Genomic DNA, 26,122 nt, shown 5'->3' with positions numbered 1-26,122 from the left:
CTCGAGCCTAGAATGACATCAGCCAGGGAAGGCCATTTCTTAGGCAGCACCAAGGCAATGAGCTTCCACAAAGAAAAGCGGTCAACTTGTTTTTCTTCATAGAATCTCAGAACCAAGGTGAAATTTGTAAATTCATGATTTAAAGCCAATTTCTTTAAGTGGCTCCACATTCCTCACTGGAAAGAGCCCTGATTGGTGTGGCCTGGAAGACCTGTGGTCCTCTTGTTGGCAGCGCCCCAGTTTCGGTCCAGCCTCCACACCTCCTCCTCAGCCCATGTGTGCAGGGCACTGACCACCAAGAGTAGCCCAGGTAGGAGTTACTGGCCTCATCCCACTCACTGGCCAGTCACTACCTGAAGGATGGGATGTGAGGAAGGATTTGCCTAAGGCTCCAGGACAAGTAAGGAGCTTCTTCACTTTTCTGAAAGAGCTTCTAGAAGCACATTGTTCTCTCTGGATGAGGCTGAAGATGTTAGTTGTCTATTACTGCTTAACAAATTGCCCCAAAACTTAGTGGCTTAAAGCAACAAATGTTACCTTGCAACTTCTATGGGCCAGGAATCCAGGAATAGCATTGTGGCTCTAGTTCAGGCTTTCTTGTGAGGGGCTGCTGTCACCTGAGGTTTGCCCAGAGCTGAGGGTCAGCTTCCACTCTCACTGGATTAGATCAGCCCTGCTTTCAGCTGCTGTTGTCAGGGGACTCAGGTCTCCCTGGTTACTGGTTGGAGACCTCATGGGCATCTCCCTGGGCTGCTTGAGTGTCCTCACAACACGACAGCTGGCTTCCCCCAGAGCACGTGATCTGGATGGGGGCAAGCAAGAAGCTGCATTCTATTTTGTGGCCTAGACTCTGAAGTTACTCGCTGCCACTTTCGCTTTTGTTTGTTTGTTAGGAAGCTAGGCACTAAGTCCCTCCCACACTCCAGGAGAAGGGAATTAGGCTCCACTTTTTAAAGGAACTATCCAGGAATTCATGGATATATTTTAATCTGCACTGATGAAGCCTGCAGCCCCAGAGATTTCTGGCAGCCATTTAGCAATTAGAAAAGGGAGCCAGTTTTTAGAAAGATGTGAAGAAACAAGACCCTTGATGCCACTGGAAAGATGCTGGATTAAACCAGCCCTAAACTGGGCCTTCTTTGAGACTTTCCAGTTATATGAGCCAATGAGTCCTCTTTATAGTTTCTGCCAGTTTGTGTTGGGATTTCTGCTGCTTGGAATCAAATGTCTCCTGATCCCCTCGTAGGGATGAAGAAGGCGGCACAGAGTCACATGGTGCAATCACCAGAGCATATTACAAGGGCAACCCTACCCATTTCAGCAGGGGTGTCCAGGGCACTGCCCACCCACTCATTGGGCTGCTCTGCACAGAGGGGCCAGTGGGCTCTTACTCAAGTGACAATCAGCCTGGGAGTGCCCTGCATCTGATGAAGAGACTCAGTTTAAAAGAATCTCCAGGATAGTCACACATCTGATATTTCTCATTTTGCTTCCTGCCGGAAGCCGGTCCATCCTTGCTGCTTGACACAGTTGCTGCAGGGAAGAAACATCTGCACAGCATTTGTCTCAAGGGACCTGGCGTATATGGCATACTGTTCTTAATATGTTTGCTCCCCTTCTTGGCACTATGTGTTTTAACCAAGGTCACCTCTCCGAGAAAGGTTGTTTCCCCAGGTAGGGATTTTTCCCTGAAGTTAGGGAGGGAATAAAACCCCTTAACTAAATGCCAGGTGGGTAATTAATCACTTTAACTATGAACAATCACCCTTAAGCTACATAATCTTTACTCCCTGGAATGGAGATAAGAAACTCCCTAACCTTTGGAATAGAAATTGACAGGATTAAAATCAACTGGTATAAATACAGATGTAACAAGATAATAAAAAACAGAACCTGCCTGGAGAACCTAGTGAGAGAACATGGCTACAGAACCTGGCTAACCAGAACTTGGCTGGAGATCCTGGACAGAACCTGGCTGGAGAACCTAACCAGAACTTGGCTAGAGATCCTGGCTAGGCTGCTGATCAACTGAACGCTGTCTCCATGTCATTCCTTCTTCGCTGACTCCGTCCACACCTTTGGGGACCCCTGGACCTGCTGGGGTTGGACCCCAGCAGCTTCCCAGACAGAATGCCTGTATACTAGACTTTTTAGATCAAAACCAAACCCTGGAGACACATTAGTTGGGTCTCAGCAACAGGACCAGGTCTGTGCACTCAGGTCTTGTTGGGTCCTACACTCTCCAAACTCCAAAATGTCATTCCGGATACGCCTCCCTATGCTTTCAACCTCCAACTCAGACAGTTAAACCCCTGTGTGTAGTAGGAAAATAGTAAACAATATTAAGAGACTAAAGAGTATGTGGTTGTGTTTCATATCCACTCCTTATCAGCTGTGGGACCCTGGGCTGTTTTCTGATCTGCTCACAGAAACTTTAGTATCCACCTCATCAAACTATTGCTGGAAGTAATGAAATCATATATGATGTACAAATGTATGTTACAATTTTCCCTCCCTTTCTCTCTGTCCTACCAGTGCCCAAACTGAAATTTTCAACTCTCAAAAGTGATAGGAAATTGGGTTTCACCCTCACCAAGCCCTTCTCTTCTGGAAGGGACTCTAAATTCTCTTATGGGTGAGGCTGTACTGGTGAGCAGGCATGTTGAACCCTTCTTGGCCCTCTCAGGAGGGTCAGCCAGTGCTGACAGAGCCTGTGCTCACTCCCCCACCCCATCTCCTGCATTCTGTAACCCTCCTGCAGTTCTCAGGGTGGCATTCGTACACACTGAGGTCCATCTAAAATGTTGTCTATGACTGAGAAGGTGATACTGACTGGGATCTGACTTGGATAAACAGAAAATGCAAATCACAAGCCTATACAAGATAAGAGCCTATTCTCTCTCATGTAAAAGGAGCCCAAACTAGGCAGTCTGGGGCTATTGAATCAGTCCTGTGGGAAACCCAGGCTCCACTTTCCTGCTCCATGCATGCTAGCACTTGATTTACACACTCGGGCCCACGTCCCCATCACAGTCTCCTATGAGAACTTACTCCACTTGGGCTGGACACAAGTCCTGGCCCTTATCTTCACTCAACTACTCTATGGGCCTCTCTCTGATCCCATAAGATTCCATGACCTCTTGTTGATGTAAGAAACAGAATTTTTATGAGTTTATTTGAGCCAAACTGATGACATATGCCAGGGAGCAACATCTGAAATGCTCCAGAGAACAACAGTTTTGCAGTTTCTTTTATGCATTTGAAATTAAGGCGGGAGCGTAAGGAAGACTATATGAAGGTGAGTGCGAATTGGATTACAGCAGCAATTTTCATCTCATGACACTCATAAACTAATCACTAAAATTTTGCAGCACACCAAAAAAGTACTAATTTTTTCAGATCTGACAAAAAATAGGTATAATTCTGATTTATTTACACTAGATGGCTATTGTTGTATTAACCGTTGTCATTTTTTTTATTTGACAATCTAAGGGAAAAGAGATCAGTGCCCTTGACTAAATAGTCAGGTACTGCATGTTTTAAAAGTTCCTGCGTCCAATCAGTTGGAAATCACTGGATTGCAGGATAGTTAAGATTGTGCTCTCTAGAGGATGGTCCACTTTAGAAGAAAGGGTGTAAAAGGGTGATTACATATTAGAAGGAGGGGTCTGAAAAGAGGCATTTCAAAGGTGTGTTAACTTAGATGTGCAGAAACAATGGACAGGGCTTGCTTAGGGCAAAGATAGCCTTTTACCAAAGAAGTTATGGGCTTGCAAGGGAGAGCATCCACCATGACCTGCCCACTTAGGAATTTATGACCAGATCACTTTATTCACAGCTCCCTGATTTGGTCATCAATGCATCCTTCAGGTTGATTTATGACCAGCCTTTTGGTCAGATATGTGGTCTCACAGGATTTAGGAAGGCTCATTCCTAGCAAGTCTCAGTATCAACATTGTCTTCTTGAAATGGTGGACCACTGGGATGGGGCAATATTGTAACCATGGGATGTGAGTTGAAGATGAATTTTCCCAAAAAGGGAAGAGCAGGTAAATGGAAGGCAGCCAGGTCTTATGGTCTTCATTGCAAAACAAAACACTCTGGATCATTTTTATCTGTGAACTATCATAACCTGAGTCTTGCCTTTTGTCTCATTTTTCTGTATTTGGTATCTATTATAACATTTACATAAGCCTAAAAAAGACTTATGTTATACATCTTCAGTCACCATAAACAGTTGGACTATATTGAAAAGCCCAAAGAACAAACATAACTATTACAATAACTAATGTCATTAGCAAACAGGTAAAGACAATCAAACAACTAGTTTCCATTGGTACACAGGCCTTGTTGACGTCTTCAGATAGCAGTCTACCTCTGATGTCAGCATCTCCTCCTCCTTGAGGAATCTTTGATGTCTGTTGTAGACTGAGGCAAGTGTCAGAAATAGGGGTAGAGATCCCTTTGTGGTTAGGCACCTGATAAGGTCCCTTCCAAGATGAAGAGATGAGCTGTGGGGATCTGGCACTGTGGTTCCTGCATGAAAACAGAAGCTGCTGGTGCCTGGACCTAAAACACCACTTCGGCCATCACAATAAAGTTTGCTATCAGAAGATAAGGAATTGAAAGACCAGTAGGAACTCCACAATTTGGAATATTGCTAGCCTATAATAGGTGGGTTAATTGATGTAATAAAACAAAACAAACTGCCCAGCCAGCTGGCTCAGTGGTTGAGCATCAATCTATGAACCAGGAGATCATGGTTCCATTCCAGGTCAGAGCACATGCCCGGCTTTTGGGCTTGATCCCCAGTAGGGGGCCTGTGGGAGGCAGCCAATCAATGATTCTCTCTCATCATTGATGTTTCTATCTCTCTCTCCCTTCCTCTCTGAAATCAATAAGAATATATATAGACTTCCGGCGGCGGGAGCGGGTCGGCGCCCATGGCAGGGTGCTGCAGGCCGGTGTGTGCGTCCCTGCAGCGCCACGGGCTCCACACGGGGCGAGGCACTGCAAGGCACCGAGCACCTGTGGCTGACGCGGCACCTGAAGGACCCATTCGTGAAGGCGGCGAAGGTGGAGAGTTACCGGTGTCGGAGCGCCTTCAAGCTTCCGGAGGTGGACACAGGCACCGGATCCTGCGGCCCGGCCTCCGGGTGTTAGGCTGCGGGGCGGCCCCTGGGGTGTGGGGCCGGTGGCGGTGCAGGGAGGCAACGCTGCAGGCACAGATCCCAGCAGTCCCGTGGGCTTTGTGCTCCGGGGCGATCTTCTTCACATCGCCCCCCTGGGAGGAGCGACTTCCGTGCGCCCCGCTGACGTGACGGACCCACGGACCCTGCAGAGAATCCAAGAGGGGCTTCCTGGCGGGAGAGCAGATGTGGTTCTGAGTGACATGGCCCCAGCGCCACAGGCATCCGGGGCCTGGACCACGACAGGCTCACGGGCCTGTGCTGGTCGCTTCTGGACATGGCTCCGGGCCTGCTGCGTCCCGGGGGCACATTTCTCTGTAAAACCTGGGCTGGCGGTCAAAGCCAGCGGTTACAGAAGAGACTGACGGAGGAATTCCAGAGCGTGAGGACCCTGAAGCCTGAGGCCAGCAGGAGGGAGTCCCCAGAGGTTACCTCTCGGCCACATGGTACCAATGCCGGTACCGGTACCGCAGAGCCGGGGGCCTGGGCCTGAGCTCCCTCCGTTTCGGGGCCGGGTCACCGCACACGTCGCTGCACTCACTCTGCGGGGCTGGGGGGCCGGGCTTGACCCGGAGGCAACGGGCAGGACAAGTGGGGATCTTTCTAACTGAAAAGAGGACGGCTGTATTCAGTGGCCATGATAAAAACGGCCCGTCACGTGACTTGTGAAGAGGACGTCATCAGGAGAGAGAGACAAAGATGGAAGGACGACCGACGGGCTGGGGAGGGAAGCAAACACGGAGGCCGAGCCTTACCGGCTGAGGCAGCGACAGAGAACAGCTTCCGCCTCGGCTCCGGAACAGCACAGGTTTCCAGCTGAGATTTTGGCTCTACAGCATCATGCAGGAAAATCTGAAATTCCCGTCAGGGGACTAATTTCCTCCTGGTGAATGATCCGGAGATGCATCCACCCTTCAAGCAGCGATGTCCCCAGGCAGTGAGGGGAGACACTCCTGTGAACTGTGCATGGGCGGGTGTGCTTTGGGTTTTGCTGGAAAGAAGGGTCTGTAATACTCCGGGCTCCCTGGACAGTAAAGGTCATTGCCAAAATATATATATATATATATATATATATACATATATATATATATATATATTCTTTTTTAAAAAAAATAAAATATATATATATTTTATTTAAAAATATATATATATATATTTTTTTTAAAGGTTTGGAAAAAATAAAATTTTGGTACATTAAATTGGATACACAGAAACAATGGACAGGGCTTGCTTAGGGCAAAGATAAACCTTTTACTAAAGAAGTTATGGCCCTCACTGGTTTGATTTAGTGGATAGAGCACTGGCCTGCGGACTGAAGAGTCCTGGGTTCAATTCTGGTTAAGGGCATATGCTCAGGTTGCATGCTCAATCCCCAGGAGGCAGCCGATCAATAATTCTCTCTCTCCCTCTCCCTTCCTCTCTGAAATCAATTATATATATATATATATATATTTTTTTTTAAGAAGTTATAGCCCTAGCTGGTTTGGCTCAGAGGATAGAACATCAGCCTGAGGACTGAAGGGTACAGGGTTTGATTCCAGTCAAGGACACATGCCCAGGTTTTGGGCTCAATCCCCAGTAGGGAGCATTCAGGAGGTGGCCAAACAATGATTCTCTCTCATCATTGATGTTTCTATCTCTCTCTCTCTCCTTCCCCCTTCCTCTCTAAAATCAATAAAAATATTTAATAAAGAAACCAGAACTCTGTTTTTTAAAAAAGAAGAAGTTATATGCCTGGGGGGAGACTACCCACTGTCACCTGCCCAGTTAGGAATTTATTATGATCAGCTCACCCTTTCCATAGAACCTTTTTTCTTCCATACCCTACAAGTCCAGAGGAGCCCCTGCACCCCAACTTGAGGGGTGATTGAGTAGCCTAGAGCACTCCCTGTGAGCAGGAGACACCACCCCCCTCTTCTCCCTATCATCACCACTGTCCCCACTATCCCCTGAGGCGTATCTGTGTCCCACCCCCATCCCACTCCAGCAACCTCACAGTCTCCAGGCTCTTGCCTCACCCTGAGAGAAAGGGCTGCTTTAGGATCTCTTCACCTTACATCAGTGAAAACATACTAAAATATTTAAAATATGCTGTAAAATTTTTGAATGGATATTTATAATTTTGCTCTTGAAACTTGGTGATGAAAATGGTACCATGTATTAGACTGGTGGAGTCAGACCAGACCTTCGTTCAGCAACCATGGTACTTGAGTTCTGGCTAAGAAAGATTTTAGGCTTCCTGTCAAGATGGTGGCATAGGTAAATGTAGGTTTCACTGCCTCCCACAGCCACATCAAAATTTACAACTAAAATACAGAACAACCATTATTCAGAACCACCTAACATCTAGCTGAATGGAAGTCCTACAAGCACGGAGTCAAAGAAGAAGCACATGGAGATTGGTAGGAGAGGTGGAGACACGGAGCAGAATCACAGAACCAGCCAGTCCCACACCCATGTGGCAGTATAAAATCAAGAGGAATATCTTGGCTGTGGAGGTTTCCCTGAGGAGCGAGGGGTCCCTGCCCCACACCAGGACTCCCAGCCCAGGGTTACAGGAAGAGAAGTCCGCACAACTTGTGGCTGAGGGACATGGAAGCTGCAGGAATCCCAGGCAGTTAAAAGTCCGGCGCACAGACTTACTCAGACTCACTCCCTCTGAGCTCCATTGCTAGAGCAGCAGCTTGAAAGGAACCTGGGACATTAAGGGAGGAACTAATTTGCCTGCAATCAGGGCAAGGGCTGGAGGGGCAGCTTTCTCCTAGTCAAAAATGCTGGCAGAGGCCAGTGTTTCTTTGCTGAGCCCTCTCCACCACAGAGCTGATAGGCTGCACCATATCTGAATCTCAAACAACCTGGCTCACACTTTTAACTTGGCCCTGGTGATTCCCTGAGGCCCTTCCCCTCTCTAGCAGGGCTCATCCAAGCCATTTCCAGTGACTTTTCTATACAACTGGTCTCTTCAGACTTTTCTAAAATCTCTCAAACAAACAGGAGCTGGCTTCAGCATGCCACGTACCTCTCAATAAGTGGCCCAGACCTGCACTAGCAGCAGCCTGCCAAGGTTCACAGCTTGGCCTCTCCTGGGCACCTCTAAGCCCAACACAGGTAGCAGCCACCTGCAGATTGCTTTGTAGCTCATGTTGGGTGGCCCTGGGCAAGGCACAGTCAGAGGCTGATTTTGCAGCTCCTAGGAGACCCCAGAGCCAGTGAACCTGGCAGTCAGCTTCAACCACACTGAATTACAACCATACCAACTCCAGGAATGACACACTCAAGGGGTGGACCTGGTGAGCACAAAAGCCCCACTGAAGCAAGTCCTGTTCCATAGGGTCAGCTCCTGTACAACAGCTCTTCTGCTGTAGTTGCAGCCTATTCCCATACATGGAGCAGAATCACAGAACCAATGGGGTGGAGGTAGGACACAGATAGGCCCCACACCCCTCAAGTTGGGATGCAGGGGCTCCTCTGGACTTATTGGCTGGGGGTCAATTCTCCTAGTGACACCAACATCAAGGCTCAACTACAATAGGTCAGTGCATGCAGGTCACACAGTGGCGCACCTGGAATGCCGAGTTCAGGTGACTAGGGAGGCTGAGCCACTGGGCCCCTCAGGACACCTACCATAGAAGGCCACTCTACAAAGTCCAGGAGATATACCAGATTTACCTAATATATAGAATCAAACACAGGGAAACAGCCAAAATGCAGAGACAAAAAAAACATGTCCCAAATGAAAGAACAGGAGAAATCTCCAGAAAAAGAACTGAAAAAGAAGCAAGAAAACAACCAGATACAGAGTTCAAAACAATGGTTATAAGAATGTGCAAGGAATTTACTGAGAACTTCAAGGAACTTAGTGAGAACATCAACAACATAAAAAAGAACCAGCCAGAAATGAAGGCTACACTGTGGACAAAAAGGGTCCACATGCTAACCCTACTAGATCAGGGAAGGCCCATGCGGTGGCCTTGTAAATTCAGAGACCTAAAGTAATCACAAAGGACAGTCTGAAATTAAAACTTTTTTAGGGGGGCAATGGAGGTAAAAAAGAGGGACATCTGTAATAATTTCAACAATAAAGGTTTTTTAAAAAAATTTTTTTTTTTTAACTAAAAGCAGTTTATGGTGGGTAGTCATGTCCTAGGCAGGTATCTTCCCTGACAAAGCTCAATCTTCACCTTAACTGAGCGGATCTATTGTCTTTTAGCATCTACAGCACCATATCATTGGAATGTCACAGTAATTTTCCTTTTTTCCAGATCCCTCAAAGCACAGCACTACTCTGAAGAGATAACAAATCCCTAAGTAAAAGAAGAATGTGTCAATCATTTTATTTTTTTAATATATTTTATTGATTTTTTTTACAGAGAGAAAGGGAGAAGGATAGAGAGTTAGAAACATCAATGAGAGAGAAACATCGATCAGCTGCCTCCTGCACACCCCTTACTGGGGATGTGCCTGCAACCAAGGTACATGCCCTTGACCAGAATCGAACTCTGCAGGCTGACGCTCTGTCCACTGAGCCAAACCAGTTAGGGCTATCATTTTATTTTTTTATCCAATCCCAGAGGTTTCCCCACTTGGCTTTCTCCTGCCTCCCTAATCTATAACCAACAGATTTCATGTAACCCACTTATGTCTCCTCTTTTGATTGTAATGTATAAAACGAGGTGCAAAGCTGCTATTCTCCAGAGCATTATCTCAATCCATTGAGACTCTGCTTCCCAGTCAACTACACTCACAAAAATTCTTCACAGGCTTGAATGTTTCTTACATTATCACACTAACTGAAACAAAGAATAATTTACAGGTGCTTAATATTAGAGTAGAGGACACTGAGAATCAAATCAAGAATTTGGAATACAAGAAAGCAAAAAAACACCTAATCAGAACAGCAAAAAGAAAAAAGAATCCAAAAATATGAAGACAGTGTAAGGAGCCTCAGGGACAACTTCAAGCGTACCAACATTCACATTACGGGGGTGTCAGAGGAGAAGAGAGGAAGCAAGAAATTAAAAACCTATTTGAAGAAATAATGATAGAAAATGTCCCTTACCTGGTAAAAGAAATAGACATACAAGCCAGGAAGCACATAGTCCCAAACAAGAGGAACCCAAAGAAGCCCACAGAAAAATACATCATAATTAAAATGCCAAAAGTTAAAGGCAAAGAAAGAATCTTAAAAGCAACAAGAGAAAAGCAGTTAATTACCTACAAGGGAGCACCCATATGACTGTCAGCTGATTTCTCAACAGAAACTTTGCAGGCCAGAAGGGAGTGGCAAGAAATATTCAGTGATGAGTAGTAAGGACCTACAAACAAGATTACTCTACCCAGCAAAGCTATCATTTAGAATTGAAGGTCAGATAAAGATAAAGAGCTTCACAGACAAGAAAAAGCTAAAGGAGTTCATCACCACCAAACCAGTATTACATGACATGTTAAAGAGTCTTGAAGAATTGAAGAAGAAGAAGAAGAAGAAGAAGAAGAAGAAGAAGAAGAAGAAGAAGAAGGAGAAGAAGGAGAAAATATGAACTATAAAATGGCAATAAATACATATCTATCAACAATTGACTCTAAAAATCAAAATAAATGAACAAAATCTAATGAACAAAATAAACTGATGAATAAAATAGAACCGGAGGCATGGAAACTTGGAACAGAATGACGAATCTCAGAGGGAAGTGGGGAGGGGTCAGGAAAGATTAACCAAAGAACTTATATGCATACATGCATTACCCATGGACACAGGTAATAAAAAAGTTGGTGAAGACCTGGGGCAGGGCATGATCTGGGTGGAGGGAGACAATGGGGAAGGGGGGAATTGGGAAGAACATCTGTAATACTCTCAGTAATAGAGTTAAAAAAGAAAAGAATTCAGTGCCAAGAGAAAGTTTACTTAGAAAGTCACAGTGAGCCATAGAAGAAATGGGTTTAGGAAATAAGTTAGAGGCAAAAGGGCCCTTGGAACTTAGGAGAGAGAAAGGTAAAGATAAGGGCTAGGGGGACAGAAGAGGAGAGGGAGAGAAAAGGCTAGGTATGCTCCAGAAGGAAGAGTGCACTGGGGTCTCCATCTAAACGGCTTTTAAGGGTGGGGATTTTAGGGGAGGTCCCAAGGGAGGATCTTAATAGAGTATTTATCAGCTTTCCAGGTGTGTCAATTCAGGGTGGTGGTCTCCACTGATTGGTCAGTGCCAGGGCAGGAGGTCATTAGTCAATGCAGCTGGTCCTGAGGTCAACCTTGGTGTCTGTTGTCTGGTTTTGCTACTTTTCTGGGCCTGGAACTGAAACATAACTGAGGCCTAGATTAATCCCTAGGGGTTAATGCAAAGGGAGTGGTCACACAGGGCCCACATGGGAGTCCCTTGAGGCCACTCTTCCTCTCCCCCTCCACCTTGTTCCTCCTTCAAGGGGTTAGACCACATGACTAGCAACATGCCAGGGGAGGAAAGGTCAGGGGAGTGTCTGACTGCGTGACCAGTGATATGAAAGGTCAGGGGATCTAAACCATCTGACCAGTGATATGCTAGGGGCGAAAAGGTTCCTCTGGGATTGCAGTCCTTGTTTTCCCAGTTTTGTCCATTGCTAGGTGCCTAGGATTTCCACCCTGGTGACCTTCTGTACCTGGCCCATCATCCTTCTTCTGCTCATGTCTGTCTAACTCAAAACCATTTGGCTAATTGAATTAAATCTGGAATTCTTGTAAAATGAGAAAAACCTAGCCCATACATTTTTTTAAAAATGTAATGAAATTTTTATGAATAGTAAATTTAACAATTAATCAATATGTTATAATTGGACATTTGATTAACAATCTATTGATTTCAATTTTGCAGTGTTTTTATTTTAGAGCCCGTAATTTTTTTTTTCCAGTTGTCAAATTTTCAAGTTGGGCCCCTGTGCAGGCTCTAAGCCATGGACTCCTCCAGTGGGCAGCACATAAGTAACCTGGGCCTGTGGACAAAAAGGGGCCCCATGCTAACCTGGCTAACTTAGGGAAGGCCTGCATGCCAGCCTTGCAAATTCATAGACCTAAAGTAACCACAAAGGATGGTCTGAAATTAAAACCTTTTCGTTAAAGAGCAGTTTATAGTGAGTAGTCATGTCCTAGGCCAGGATCTCCCATGACAAAGATCAACTTGGATCTTTACTGAGCCTACTGTGTGGTTTTTTTTGCCTCTAAAATAACATACCTGTGGAATGTCAGGGTAGCTTGGAAATTCCCCTTTTCTGGACCCCTCAGGGCACAACAAATGGTGGGGGGGACCACAAATTTACTCATTGTGATTGTTATTGTGTTAATTGTTGACTGTTAACTACCCTATACCTACCTATATAAAAGAAGCATGTGTCTATCATTTTACTTTTTATCCAATCCCAGTTTCCCCTGCTTTGCTTTCTCCTACCTCCCTAATCTATCACCAATGGATTTCATATAACCCACTTATGTCTCCTCCTTTGATGATAATTTATAAAAATAGGTGAAAAACCACCATTCTCTGGAGCATTATCCCAATACTTTGAGATTCTGCTTCCCGGCAATTGTCGACAATTGGGCTTAAATAAACCCACAAAAATTCTTCACAGGTTTGAATGTTTTTTTACATTGTTAACGTAAAAAACCATTGAAACCTGTAAAGAATTTTTGTGAGTTTATTTGAGCCAAACTGTCGACGTATGCTGGGAAGCAGAACCTCAATGAATTGAGATAGTGCTCCGGAGAATGGCAGGGTTACATCCGTATTTATACATGAAATTCATTGGTGACAGATTTAAGGAGGTGGAATTAAGTGAAGCGGGGAAACCTCTGTGATAGGATAAAAAGTAAAATGATGGACACATACTTAGGTGGGTGCAGGATCAATTAACATGATAATGAAGGAATTTGTAGTATCTGTCCTGGTGCCCAGAACATTTGGTTGTGCCCCAGGGGCTCCAGAAAAAGGGAAGTTACAAGTTACCCAGACATTTCAAGGGAATGTTATCTTAGAGGCAAAAAGGCAAATGGGCTCAGTAAGGATCAAAGTTGATCTTGTCAGTGAAGATACTGGCTTAGGACATAACTGCCCACCATAACTGCTTTTAGTTAAAGTTTAATTTCAGACCATCCTTTGTGGTTATTTTAGGTCTCTGGGTCTGCTAGGCTGCCACGCAGGCCTTCCCTGAGCTTGTCAGGTCAGCGTGTGGCCCCTTTCGTCCACAACATTAACAGCCAATAGGTCTTCCCTATCCTCCTCACAAAATATACACCCCTGTACACACATACACACACACAAATACACATTCACACATAAAAACATACTGAGGAAAAATATCACCTTGACTGGACTGTGGAGACACTAGCTCCAGAGGAGGAAGATAGTGTGTGACAGAATGAAATGCTCCTTTTCCTGATGGCCTTAAGGCTGTTAGTTCCTGCTATAGATACGCTAATTAACCAGAGGAATTCTGCTTAAGGCTTGAGTAGCTCCTAGTCAGAGGTGGGGAAATTATGCACAAAGGAATGACTTTTTCAAAAATTTACAGAAGTCTCCGGAACCGGGTCAGTTGCGGGTCAACAGACCAGGAACAAAAGGATTCAGAAATTTTGAGCTCACCCTTGGATCCCTTTCTACGCCTGACTAGACGTCTACAGCCCTCACCCACCTCTTGCCTCTCCCCTCCTCCCTTCCCCTGACAATAAAAGACACCTGAATTCTAGACTCTTAAGATGGATTTGTGGGAGCACAGGCACCCCCATCATCTTCAGCTGGGCCTTCTCAATAAACCTTTCCTTACTCCAAACTCTAATGTATTGCATATTGGCCTTTCTTTTGAAGCAGTGGGCACACGAATCCTATACCTGTAAGGTGGCTGGAGCTGCTAAGGACACTGAGGCTGAGACAACCCAGCTTTGGAGGTTGGCATGGGCACTTCTTCCCTCCCAGGGAGAGTGAGGAAGGGACCAGTCACTCTGGTTTTCACAGTCAGCCACAGAACAGTTGTCTGAACCTATTTGGGGACTATGGCCTCTGTTCCCAGCAGCTGGACCCTGGGGCTGGAGGGCTGTGAGCGGCTTCTCTGTGGTATGAGGGCAGTGGAAGGAGGATGTGGAAATGTTGACACAGCCACACAGACAGGCGACAGTCAGGCAGAGGGTGGGGCAAAAAGGAGAGAAGAAAGGGGGTGGGGAGAGCGAGTGGCTGATAAGAAACTGGAATGAGGGCAGGAGAAAGGCAGGAAGAGAGCAGGGTTGTGTGACAGTCCTTAGGGGAAAGGAAACAGGATCTCCCCGTGGCCTGGGAGAGCAGCAGCAGCAGCGGGTGCAGGGCCAGCCCGGGCGTGGGGGTGGCGAGCACTGGCAGGGCTTTCGGGTGCCCCAGCCCTCTGGAAGGCAGAGGAGCCTGGAGAGACATCCATGCTTGGTAACAGTGCTCTCGCTCTCTCCCGCCCCGGCCTCCCTCGGAACCAGAAGCAGAGAAACGCCACTCTGCTCTTGCGGGACCTCCCTGAGGCATCCAGGTATTCACCGCATCCAGCCGCCTGGTTCGCTCCAGAGCCTCAGCCAGCGCCGGTGCCACTAGGTGGAGCCGAACTCCCGGCAACAGCGTCGGGCTGGGCGTGAGAAAGGCGGGCTCCGGAGGCGGCGGCCGGGGAGGAGGGGCTGAGCCAGCCCTACCCAGGAGCACGGGGAGGAGACGGGACTGCCAGCCCGGCCCGGCCCAGGATGGCCTTATTGGCCTACAAAGTCTGTCCCAGCAGTATGGCTAGTGGCCCCAGAGCGAACCCCGGCAGCCGCAAACCCCCATTTATCAGATGAGGAGCCTGGAGCCCTGCGAGGGTGCGAAGGGGACCCAGGACAGGGCTGAGGCCAGAGCCCGCGCCACTCAGGGGACCCAGGCTCTGCCCGTGGGGGGGACGCAAGTGAAGGTGCCGCTTCCAGAAAGGGCGACCCTGGGAACGGGCACTGCCGGGGTGCACGCTGGCCCCCCGGCGCCGGGTCCGTCCCCTCCAGGACCTGCAGGGGTGGGGCGGGGGTGGGGGGAGCGGAGGTCCGGACTTGAGAGAACCGGCGCCGGCGAGCGTGCTCAGAAGGTGCCCTCACTCCGGGAGTGCTAGTGGGGGCGGCGGGGTGGGGCCTGGGCCTAGTGGCTCCGCATTGGACGTGAGAATTGCTGGAGTTCTTGGATTGGCTGGGGCTGAGGGGGCGGGACCGGGGGCGGGGCTGAGAGCCCTAAAGACGGGAAAGAGCGCGGCGTGCGGAGGCACGGAGTGGGCGCAGTGGGGATGCGTTCCTTGGCTTCCCGGCCTGAGCTGGGGAGCTGAGCCGGCGGCTGGGATAAGCACCAGGCCTGTGGTCTGTAGGGACAGGGTGCTGCTGAGAGGAAGCACCAGGCCCCTCCTTTCCCAGTCCTCAATCCAGGACTCTGCCTGCCCCGCCCTGAGGAACCATTGACCTCCCACCAGAGGAGCCAGGTGCGGGTCCACTCCTTCCCCAGTCTGCCAGCCCCTCTTGGGGGTAAGTTCCTCAGCAGGGACCTGACCCCTCTGAGTGCAGGAAGTTGGAAGAACACAGGGGTGACAGCAGTAGGTGGGACATGCTCTATTACAATCAAAGCAGCCCCAAACTGGCTGGTCAGTGGCAACTTATATACACGCTCCAACAAGAGGCCTCGTGCCAGTTAGTGCTGTGCTACGTTAATATAAGCAGGTTATATAAGGGTGCGCTTGCGCAGTACGTACAGTGCTACTGCTGAGTCATTGCCCTCAAGCATGCCTGGGGCAAAGGGGCTTTTAACAATAATTCTGTGTCCTGCCTGCACGCATGCATATGGTGAGTAGGCCTTGAACCTCTGACCACTCTGGTCAGGGCCCCACACCTCCTCTCACCAAAAACCTGTCCCCTTGTTAGAAAGAAGGCAAGCCCCCAAAACGGATCCTGGCAGAACACAAAAGATACTCAGGAGCCAGACAGCACGGCAAATATCTTTACTCCTGCAGAAGGGTATGCAGCCAACACAGGGTCTGGGAGCACACGCACACGGACTGCCCGCCCGCTCGGGTTTTTATCCCTGGCGCATGCTGTCTGTCTCTCACTTTTTTTTTTTAAAATATATTTTATTGATTTTTTTACAGAGAGGAAGGGAGAAGGATAGTTAGAAACATCGATGAGAGAGGAACATCGATCAGCTGCCTCCTGCACACCCCCCACCGGGGATGTGCCTGCAACCAAGGTACATGCCCTCGACCGGGATCGAACCCAGGACCCTTGAGTCCGAAAGTCGACACCCTATCCACTGAGCCAAACAGGTCAGGGCAACTTTTTAAAAATAGATATATTTTATTGATTTCAGAGAGGAAGGGAGAGGGAGAGAGAGATAGAAACATCAATAAGAGAATCATTGATTGGCTGCCTCCTGCAGGCCCCCTACTGGGAATCAGGCCCGCAATACGAGCATGTGCCATTGACCGGAATTGAACCTGGGACCCTTCAGTCCGCAAGCTGATGCTCTATCCACTGAGCAAACTGGCTAGGGCTGTCCCTCACTCTTGATTGGTCAAAGTTTAGGCTCACATTCTTGCGCAATTGGCTAATTTAAAGGAAAAGGGGAAGGGTTGGTCTTTGCACTTTCAAAATGGCGGGTGCCTAAACCTTCTTTGACAGGAAAGATTACTTTTTATTCTCACACCCTCTACCTTCATCTTTCCTTTTTGTAAAATCTCTTCCAGAGCCCAATGTTACATCACACTTACCTTTGTACAACCAATGCTCAGCACAAAGACCCCCGCTTTTCATAGTGTCTGGAGAGCAGGGGAGGGGGGTTAGGGGGCCACATGGCTACCTGTATGCCATGCGTGCAGTATTCATTCCCCAGAAATGTACTAGCACCTGCCATGTGCCAGGCACTGTGATGGGTACCAGAGATAACTGGGAGCAAAACAGAAATGGTCACTGCTGTTTCCCAGTTTTCACAACAAACTGTAGGACAAGGAGAGAGAAGAGAGACAGAATTTGAGACAACTAACATGTTATTCCCACGCTGGAGATGTGAGTGAGCAACCTTTGGCTTAAACAGTGGTGGTAAAGAAGTTTGCAGAAATATGTTAGGGTTAAAGGTAAAATTTAAACTGGTCAATTACCATGAATGTCTAAAAGAAAACTTGCCCCCTTGCCTTTCCTGTATAACAGGGTGCTGCTTCAAGAAAACCAACATGCGGCCTGTGGACTGAGGGGTTCCAGGTTTGATTCCAGTCAAGGTCACATGCCCGGGTTGCAGGCTCAATCCCCAGTAGGGGCCATGCAGGAGGCAGCTGATCAGTGATTCTCTCTCATCATTGAGGTTTCTATCTCTCTCTCCCTCTCCCTTCCTCTCTGAAATCAATAAAATATATTTTAAAAAAAGAAAAGAAAACTAACTTGCAGCCCAGGCGGGTGGCTCAGGTGATTGGAATGTCATCCCATGCGCCAAAAGGTGGCAGGTTTGATTCCAGTCAGGACACAAGGTTAGGGGTTCGATTTCCAGCCGGGGCCTATATGGGAGACAACCAATCAATGTGTTTCTCTTACATCAGTGCTTCTTTCTCTCTCTCTCCCTTTCTCTCTCTAAAAAAATCAATAAAACATCTCAGCCATTGTGGCTCAGTGGTTGAGCGTCAACCCATGAACCAGGAGGTCACGGTTCAATTCCCAGTCAGGGCACATGCCTGTGTTGTGGTCTCAATCCCCAGTAGGTATCGTGCAGGAAGCAGCCAATCAATGATTCTTTCTCATCATTCATGTTTCTGTCCCTCTCTCTCTTTCCCTTCCTCTCTCTAAAATTAAAAAAAAAAATCAATGAAACATATCCTCAGATGAGGATTTTTAGAAAAAGAAAGAAAACCAACATGCAAATGCCAATCCACGGTGAGTTCTTTTGGGGAAGAAGGTAAATAAATTAGTTGTTTGACTCTATCCAAGAATCAACCGTAAGGTTTCCTTACAGGGCAAACTTCCTTTGAAATCTAGCCAGTTTGGCTCAGTGGATAGAGCTTCAGCCTGTGGACTGAAGGGTCCCAGGTTCGATTCCAGTCAAGGGCACATACTTCCATTGCAGGCTCCTCCCTGTCTCAGGCCCTGGTCGGGGCACGTGCAGGAGGCAACCAGTTGATGCGTTTCTCTCACATTGATATTTCTCTCTGTCTTTCCCTCTCTTTTCCACTCTCTCTGAAAATCAATGAAAAAATATCCTCAGGTGAGGATTTAAATAAATTAATTAATTAATTAATTAATTAATTAACTAATAACTGGACACATCAAGTTAACCGTTCCCTCAGGACAGTGCAGCCAGGGACCACTAGAGGGCAGCAAAGAAGTGGAGATGCAAGAAGAACCTTGGTGAATTCCCACCCGCCCAGAGGGTGTGAAGAACCTAATAAAAAAATACCCGTAATAGTTCTCATTTATTCAGTGGTCATTTATTGAGTGAGCTTCCCTGAATATATACCCCACATGCCTCAAAGAGATGTGGCCAGGGGGAGATGGCACCAGCCCACCCCATCAGCACCTGCAACTGGACCCAGCCCTCCAATGCCCTTGGGTACCCACCACCATGCTGTACCCTTCCAATTGCTTCGGCCTCTTGGGCTCAGATTGTGAAGTAGGCTACAACCCTCCCTCTCCCTCACCCAGTAGGCAGCCCCACCTACCCCCACCATTAGCTCAGACCTTCTCTCTGAAGTCAAAAGTGGTTAATTGTACCCTGGCTGGGTAGCTCAGTTGGTTAGTGTCATCCTGATATGCCAAGATTACAGGTTCAATCCCCAGTCAGGGCCATGCAAGAATAAATCACCCCTCCTCCACCTCACGCCCCCGCCCCCCTCCACTTTCTTTCTCTGTAAAATCAATGAAGAAAAAAAGAAGGGACTAATCAGGAGTGGCGATTGCTGCTGAGAGGTTGGGGTCCAATGAGGATTAAGAGGACACTGGTGAGCATCCTGTCCAGGGAAACCTTGAGAGGAGTTTTAGGCAAGAGCCCAGCCTTGTACTGCTTTTCTTCCCAATTTAATAACCGCTTACGGAGCTGCTGCTCCTGTGCAGGCACTATGCTGATAGCACAGGTTGCAAGAGGACTGAATTTGGGTCCCCAAAGGTGTGGACAGAGTCGGCGAAGAAGGAATGACACGGAGACAGCGTTCAGTTGATCAGCAGCCTAGCCCGTATCTCTAGCCAAGTTCTGTTCAGGATCTCCAGCGAAGTTCTGGTTAGGATCTCCAGCCAGGTTCTGTGTCCATGTTCTCTTGCTAGGTTCTCCAGCCAGGTTCTCCAGGTTATCCAGCCAGGTTCTGTAGCCAGTTTCTAGTCAGGTTCTCTTGCCATGTTCTATCCAGGTTCTGTAGCCAGGTTCTGTCTCTAGGTTCTGTGGCCAGTTTCTGTCCAGGATCTTTTGCCATGTTCTCTCACTAGGTTCTGTCTCTAGGTTCTGTGGCCAGTTTCTGTCCAGGATCTTTTGCCATGTTCTCTCCAGCGAAGTTCTTCTGTCTCTAGGTTCTGTGTAGGTTCTGTGTCTAGGTTCTGTGTCCTGTTGTCTTGTTACATCTGTATTTATACCAGTTGATTCCAATCCTATCAATCTCTATTCCAAAGGTTAGGGTGTTTCTTGTCTCCATTCCAGGGAGTAAAGATTATGTAGCTTAAGCATGATTGTTCGTAGTTAAAGTGATTAATTACCCGCCTGGCACTTAGTTAAGGAGTTTTATTGCCTCCCTAACTTCAGGGGAAAATCCCTACCTGGGGAAACAACCTTTCTCAGAGAGGTGACCTTGGTTAAAACACATAGTGCCAAGAAGGTGAGTAAACATATTAAGAACAGTATGCCATATATGCCAGGTCCCTTGAAACAGCAAGCATGGACCGGCTCCCAGCAAGAAAGAGAGAAACATCAATGATGAGAATCATTGATCGGCTACCTCCAGCATGCCCCCTCCTGGGGATCAAGCCCGAAACCCAGGCATGTGCCCTTGGCCAGAATCGAACCTGGGACCCTTCAGTCCACAGGCCAACGCTCTATCCACTGAGCCAAACCAGCTAGGGCAACCTTGACACTTGATGTTTTAGCCTGGACAGTCCTTTTTTGTGGGGGCCTATATTGTGCATTATAGATGTTTAAAAACATTCATGGCCTTTACCCACTAGATGCCAGGCAATAAAAATGCCTCCAGATATTGCTAAATGTTCCCTTCATTGAGAACCATTGTAAAAGAGCTGCAGGAACACCTGGGCTGGTTGAACAGTAAGTTCTACAGTGTGCCCCTCTGTAGAGTGAGTGGGTAGAGTACGTGGCTTTGTGTGTGCGACTGCTAAATGAGCCATTGGGTAGAAAGTGCTCAGTCTCCCTCTCTTTTCTTTTTTTTTCTTTTTTTTTTAATTAAATCTTTATTGTTCAGATTATTACATTTGTTCCTCTTTTTTCCCCCCCATAACTCCCCTCCTCCCAGTTCCCGCCCCACCCTCCGCCCTCACTCCCCACCCACTGTCCTCATCCATAGGTGCACGATTTTTGTCCAGTCTCTTCCCGCATCTCCCACACCCCTTTCCCCCCCAAGAATAGTCAGTCCATTCCCTTTCTATGTCCCTGATTCTATTATAATCACCAGTTCATTCTGTTCATCAGATTATTTATTCACTTGATTCTTAGATTCACTTGTTGATAGATGCATATTTGTTGTTCATAATTTGTATCTTTACCTTTTTCTTCCTCTTCCTCTTCTTAACGGATACCTTTCAGCATTTCATATAGTCCTGGTTTGGTGGTGATGAACTCCTTTAGCTTTTCCTTATCTGTGAAGCTCTTTATCTGACCTTCAATTCTGAATGATAGCTTTGCTGGATAAAGTAATCTTGGTTGTAGGTTCTTGGTATTCATCACTTTGAATATTTCTTGCCACTCCCTTCTGGCCTGCAAAGTTTCTGTTGAGAAATCAGCTGACAGTCATATGGGTATTCCCTTGTAGGTAACTGAGTTTCTTTCTCTTGCTGTTTTTAAGATTCTCTCTTTGTCTTTTGCTCTTGGGATTTTAATTATGATGTGTCTTGGTGTGGTCCTCTTTGGATTCCTTTTGTTTGGGGTTCTCCGCGCTTCTTGGACCTGTAAGTCCATTTCTTTCACCAGGTGGGGGAAGTTTTCTGTCATTATTTCTTCAAATAGGTTTTCAATATCTTGCTCTCTCTCATCTTCTGGCACCCCTATAATTCTGATGTTGGTACGCTTGAAGCTGTCCCAGAGGCTCCTTACACTATCCTCGCATTTTTGGATTCTTTATTCATTCCGCCCCTCCGTTTGGGTGTTTTTTGTTTCCTCGCATTTCAAATCATTGACTTGATTCTTGCGCTCCTCTGGTCTGCTGTCGGGAGTCTGTATAATATTCGTTATTTCAGTCCGTGTATGCTTAATTTCTAGTTGGTTCCCCAACATAACATCGAGGGTCTCATTAGTTTTCTTGTAGATCTCATTAAGTTTATCGGCGGCTTCTAAACAGTTCTTGAGAGACCTTAAAAGAGTGGTTCTGAACTCTATATCTTCCATTGACAATTTTATCCTGTTTCTTTGTCTCCGCATTTTGTTATGCTTCCTTGGTGCACCCCCTAGTGGTCTTTGTGCGCAGTCTCGTAGTTAAGCCTTGATTGTTGTAGCTAATACCAGGGAGGGTTTGACCTCCAGGCCAAGTGGCTATGAGAATCAGCTGTGTCTGCAGTGAGAGAACTTCTGTCCTCTAGGGAGGTGCTAATCTAGCCTTTGCCTGAGGCTATCCGGCAAATGCCTCTGTGCAGGGCTTGGGCGGGGCGGGTCGCACAGGATCAACAGGGTGGGCCAGAGAGAGCAGTTATGGCGGCTCTCAGTCCTGTCCCCAGGGGCTCTGCCTCTCTGAGTCCCAGTGACCGCTGCAAACCTCGGAGAGAAAGCTGCACTCTCTCTGACCGAAGCCAGTCAGTCCCACTTCTCCCGTTTGAGTCTGGGTCCCTAAAGACTCGCCCGTGTCTGGAGCTCAGAGTCTGCGACTCCCTCCCGATTGAAAGCGCCAACTGCGCCCTCCGCCGCCAGCCCGCTCTGCGCACTCCGCACCTCAGAATTTGACTTCAGCACTGCGCTTCCTCTGAGTGTCCGTATGCGTTTCTCTTTCCTCCTAGTTGTAGGACTTCCACTCAGCCAGCGTTCCTGTGGTTCTGGGTGATGTCCGTTCCGTCTTTTAGTTTCACTTTTGAAGCAGTTGTTCAAGGCAGCAAACTCTGGCGTTAACCTATGCCGCCATCTTGGTCTCCCTCTCTTTTCTTATCCCTGACCTTCCCGGATTTTAAAAGGTCTGTTACCCAAAGAGGGGGGTGCAACTTTTAAGAAAGATCTTGAGAGGACCCATTTCTTACCCAAAGTTCTAAGGGAGGGGGACTTTCTGAAGCCAGCCCAGCTAGACAACCTTTCCACGGCTCCTCCTGCTTTGGCCAGGGTGCAGAAAGGTGGCACGATGCCATGGGGGAGGAAGCAACAGGACCTCCTCCAACCCAGGTCTCTGTGTGCCCTGCCAAGGCCGCCCACACCTGCTGACTCTCTGGCGCCCCTCAGCCCTGTCCTGGGAAAGGTGGCTCCCCTCTACCCCAGTGCCCACAAATGTAGGCCCCAGCAGCGGCCTTATCTGTGCCCCAAGAGAGCTGGGAGGAGTGGGCAGGGCTGGAGCCAGTATTGGTGGCAGATGTTGGAAGCAGGTAACCCCACTTCCCAAGGCAATACCTGTGTTCTTTCTCTCCAGCAGCCCTTTGCTGAGCACTGCTGTGTGCCAGGCTTGGCTGTAAGGGTCAAGGTCAGCAATGAATTCATCAGTGAACTGAAGAATGTTTAACAACCAACTCTGGGATGCAGTGAAGGGCTCTGATCTGTGGCACTTGCCCACTTCTCTGGTGTCAGTATTTCTACCATGGCAAGTATCACGCCACCAATGCAATGTCTCTTAAGAGTGAGTTGGGCTCTAGCTGGTTCGGCTCAGTGAATAGAGCATTGGTCTGGGAACTAAAGGGTCCCAGGTTCGATTCCAGCCAAGGGCACATGCCCAGGTTGCGGGTTCAATCCCCCACAGTAGGATTGGCAGGAGGCAGCCAATCAATGATTCTCTCTCATCATTGATGTTTCTATCTCTCTCCCTTCCTCTCTGAAATAAATTATTTTATATATATATATGGCTGAGTTGGTTTGCACCATTATAAAGTACATCTTTACCACCAGATCTGATAGACATAAATAACCTTATGAACATAGATAACAAAATAATTAGGAAGTGATGTTTTTTAGTGTCCATTGCCCATTAACAAAAAGTATTTGATTGTAAATTTATGTAATTTAATTGTTAACAATGACTGAGTTTAACAACCAGTTCACAAAATTCCTGCGAATGTAATCATCAGCTCTCACATGCCAGTACAAGCCAACCCCAGCTCCCCAATGGAAACTGAATGTGGTCCATGACCTCAAGATTACACTTTCTAAGGAAGACAGGCCTATTCATTGTGAGGTCATTGGTGGCGGACAGAGGGATGGAGAACCTGGGAGTCAGGGAAGGCTTCCTGGAGGAGGTAGTGTCACACAGAGACCAAGGGAAGGATAAAGTGTCCCAGATAGTAGGTGGGGAATGTGCCAGGCTGATGGGAAGACTGAGGAAAGACCAGGAGAGGAGAAAGCATGGACCAAATAAAAAATGAGAGATTCAGTCTGGCTGAGGGAAGCTTGGTTTCCAGTGCAGGTTCTGCTGTAGACACCTCTGTCACTTGAGGCACTCTGTCCTTCTCAAGGTTTCTCCCTTGTCAAATTGGGTCTCCAAGCTTGTTGATGTTCTAGAGCAATCAGGCATCTAGGGAGGGGCCTCGTGACTATATAAAGCTGGCCCTCCGAAACCAAGTCTTTACCTCTCTCCCTTCCCCCTTTCACCCAGATCCCAGGTGATCCCCAAAACTCCTGGTTTGGCAGCAGACAGTAACTGTAATTACAGTCATTTACAGAGTAAAGCGCTGCCTCCTAATTACCAAGCTGTGTGTGCAATTCCAATCACGTGTCTAAGGAAACATCTCAGGAGCCCCTCCCCACCCAGCCTGTCCACTGCAGCCCCCAGGCCAACCAGAATGTCATGGGGGCAGGGCAGGCTGGTGGCTGCTGCTGGACCTTTCTCTGTGGCTCTCCAGGCAGGAGACCTGGTTCAGAGACCTGCCTGGAGTGGTGCAGGGAGAAGGGAGGAAGGGGAAGTGCCCCAAGAAGAGGCTGTCTCTGGAGAGGCAGGAGGCTGCCATTCGCACGGCAGGCCAGGCGGCAGGCGGGCCAGTCAGTGCAAGTCAGAGCTTTGCAGCCAAGGAAGGGGGCTGTTTACTGTTTAGGACGCAATGCCGCCACCACCACCCCAGAACCTTTACTATATGCAGACTCTCTGGCCTCATACCTATCACCACCCACTGCAGAAATCCCCTCAGCAATGACCGTTACTCTTCAGGGAGCCATCCAGCTTTGCCTCACACATTTCCTAGGACAGGGAGCTCAGGACCTCAAGAAGAAGCCTGTTATCTTTGGGGGCTCCCTTTCTGAGAAGGTCTTCCTCAAACCATGGGGAACCTCCCTCTGCAATTCCTACCCCCAGACCCCCTCTCATCCCCTAGAGTTGCTGTTTCCTGTGTCCTGGAAACACACTGGGCCTGATACTCACTGCTCCTCTCCTGGCAGCTGTCCGGCCTCCTGAACCTTGTCTTGTTCCTCAACCCTGCCAGTGTGAGAGGCACCTGATTTGCGGCTCCTTGGGACTTCTCCCTGTACACATGCTCCGGGTGCCTGCATCCAGTCCCACAGCACGGGCTCCTAACTCCCAGGTGGCTCCACCCCTGAGCCCGGCCCATGCCTCCTAGTAGCCTCAGGCCTGCACTCTCACTATACCCAAACCCGCCCGCCAGCTTCCTCAGCCCTGCCCCTCTTCATCCAGCCTTTAAAGCCTCAAACTCCAGCACCTCCTTGTCCTTCTCCCAAGTGTATTTAAACCCCATCTCTTTCCCAAGGCCCTCAGCCCTGCCCCACGCAGGCCACCATTCCTCTGTCACCTGGACCCCTGCAGTGTTCCCTAGCTGGTCTTCCCACTCCTAGGGTTGTGTGTGAACAGTATGGTTACTGAGAAATTCAGAATGGCCAATAGTAGATGAGGGCAAGGGGATAAAATGAGGCAGAAATAGGCATGGGGGCCAGGTCCCTGAGACCTTCAGTGTTCAACTAAGGCTCGTGACCTTGCTCTGATCAATTTTATATCTTAAATGGTGCCTAGGGCATGTCCTAACTTCTGCAGAAGCTGAGAGCCTGCCCTGCCCACCCGCCCCCCTCCCCACCCCCCCCGCCCGGGTGCTGGAGGTATGGCTTCAGCCCCCACCAACCATCATGTGTACTTTTGTACCAGTAGGTAATGGAGCTGTCCTCTCCTCTCACCAGACTACAGTCCTGTCTCACTCCAGGGGGCCAGGACTGGACAACAAGGGTCTGACCTGAATTTCAACCCAGCCAGTGAGTGCCACTCGTGCTGGCATGGCCCTGCATGCAGTGGTCTGGGGAAGAGTGGCCTCAGGGACCAGTCACAGCACCTTCCAGAATTACTGCCCTTCTTCTGACACAGGCCCACCACCTACAAGCTCTTTCACAAACATATTATTAGCTTTTTTAATCCTCATAACAGCTCTGGGAGTTGGGTGTCATTATTCATTTTACTGTGGGCAAACTGAATGTTATGGTCCCATTAGGTGCCCATCAGGAGTCTGCTCAGAACCAGCAGGGCCAGCCAGGCCCAGAACAGAATAGAAGCCAAGTGCTGAGGGCCTGTGGGCAGGAGAGGGGTCACAGAGAGGTGGGAGAGCATGGGTGTTCCTTTGGTAAGGGCTCCCAGAGTGGGGCCTGGCAGACACCGAGGGGAGA

General features: G+C 48.2%; 1 pseudogene across 1 annotated transcript; it reads left to right on the top strand.

Annotated features, from left to right (window-relative positions):
- The first annotated feature begins 4,943 nt into the window (after nucleotides 1–4,943).
- LOC308526406 (rRNA methyltransferase 2, mitochondrial-like) lies at nucleotides 4,944–5,858 on the top strand (annotated as a pseudogene). Its single transcript has one exon. The product of its transcript is annotated as an rRNA methyltransferase 2, mitochondrial-like (transcript).
- Nucleotides 5,859–26,122: the final 20,264 nt, after the last annotated feature.

The sequence above is a fragment of the Myotis nattereri genome (genome assembly GCF_964212035.1).
Source record: "Myotis nattereri genome assembly, chromosome: 1".
NCBI classification, from domain to species: Eukaryota; Metazoa; Chordata; class Mammalia; order Chiroptera; family Vespertilionidae; genus Myotis; species Myotis nattereri.
This window is presented reverse-complemented; position numbering and strand designations above follow the sequence as displayed.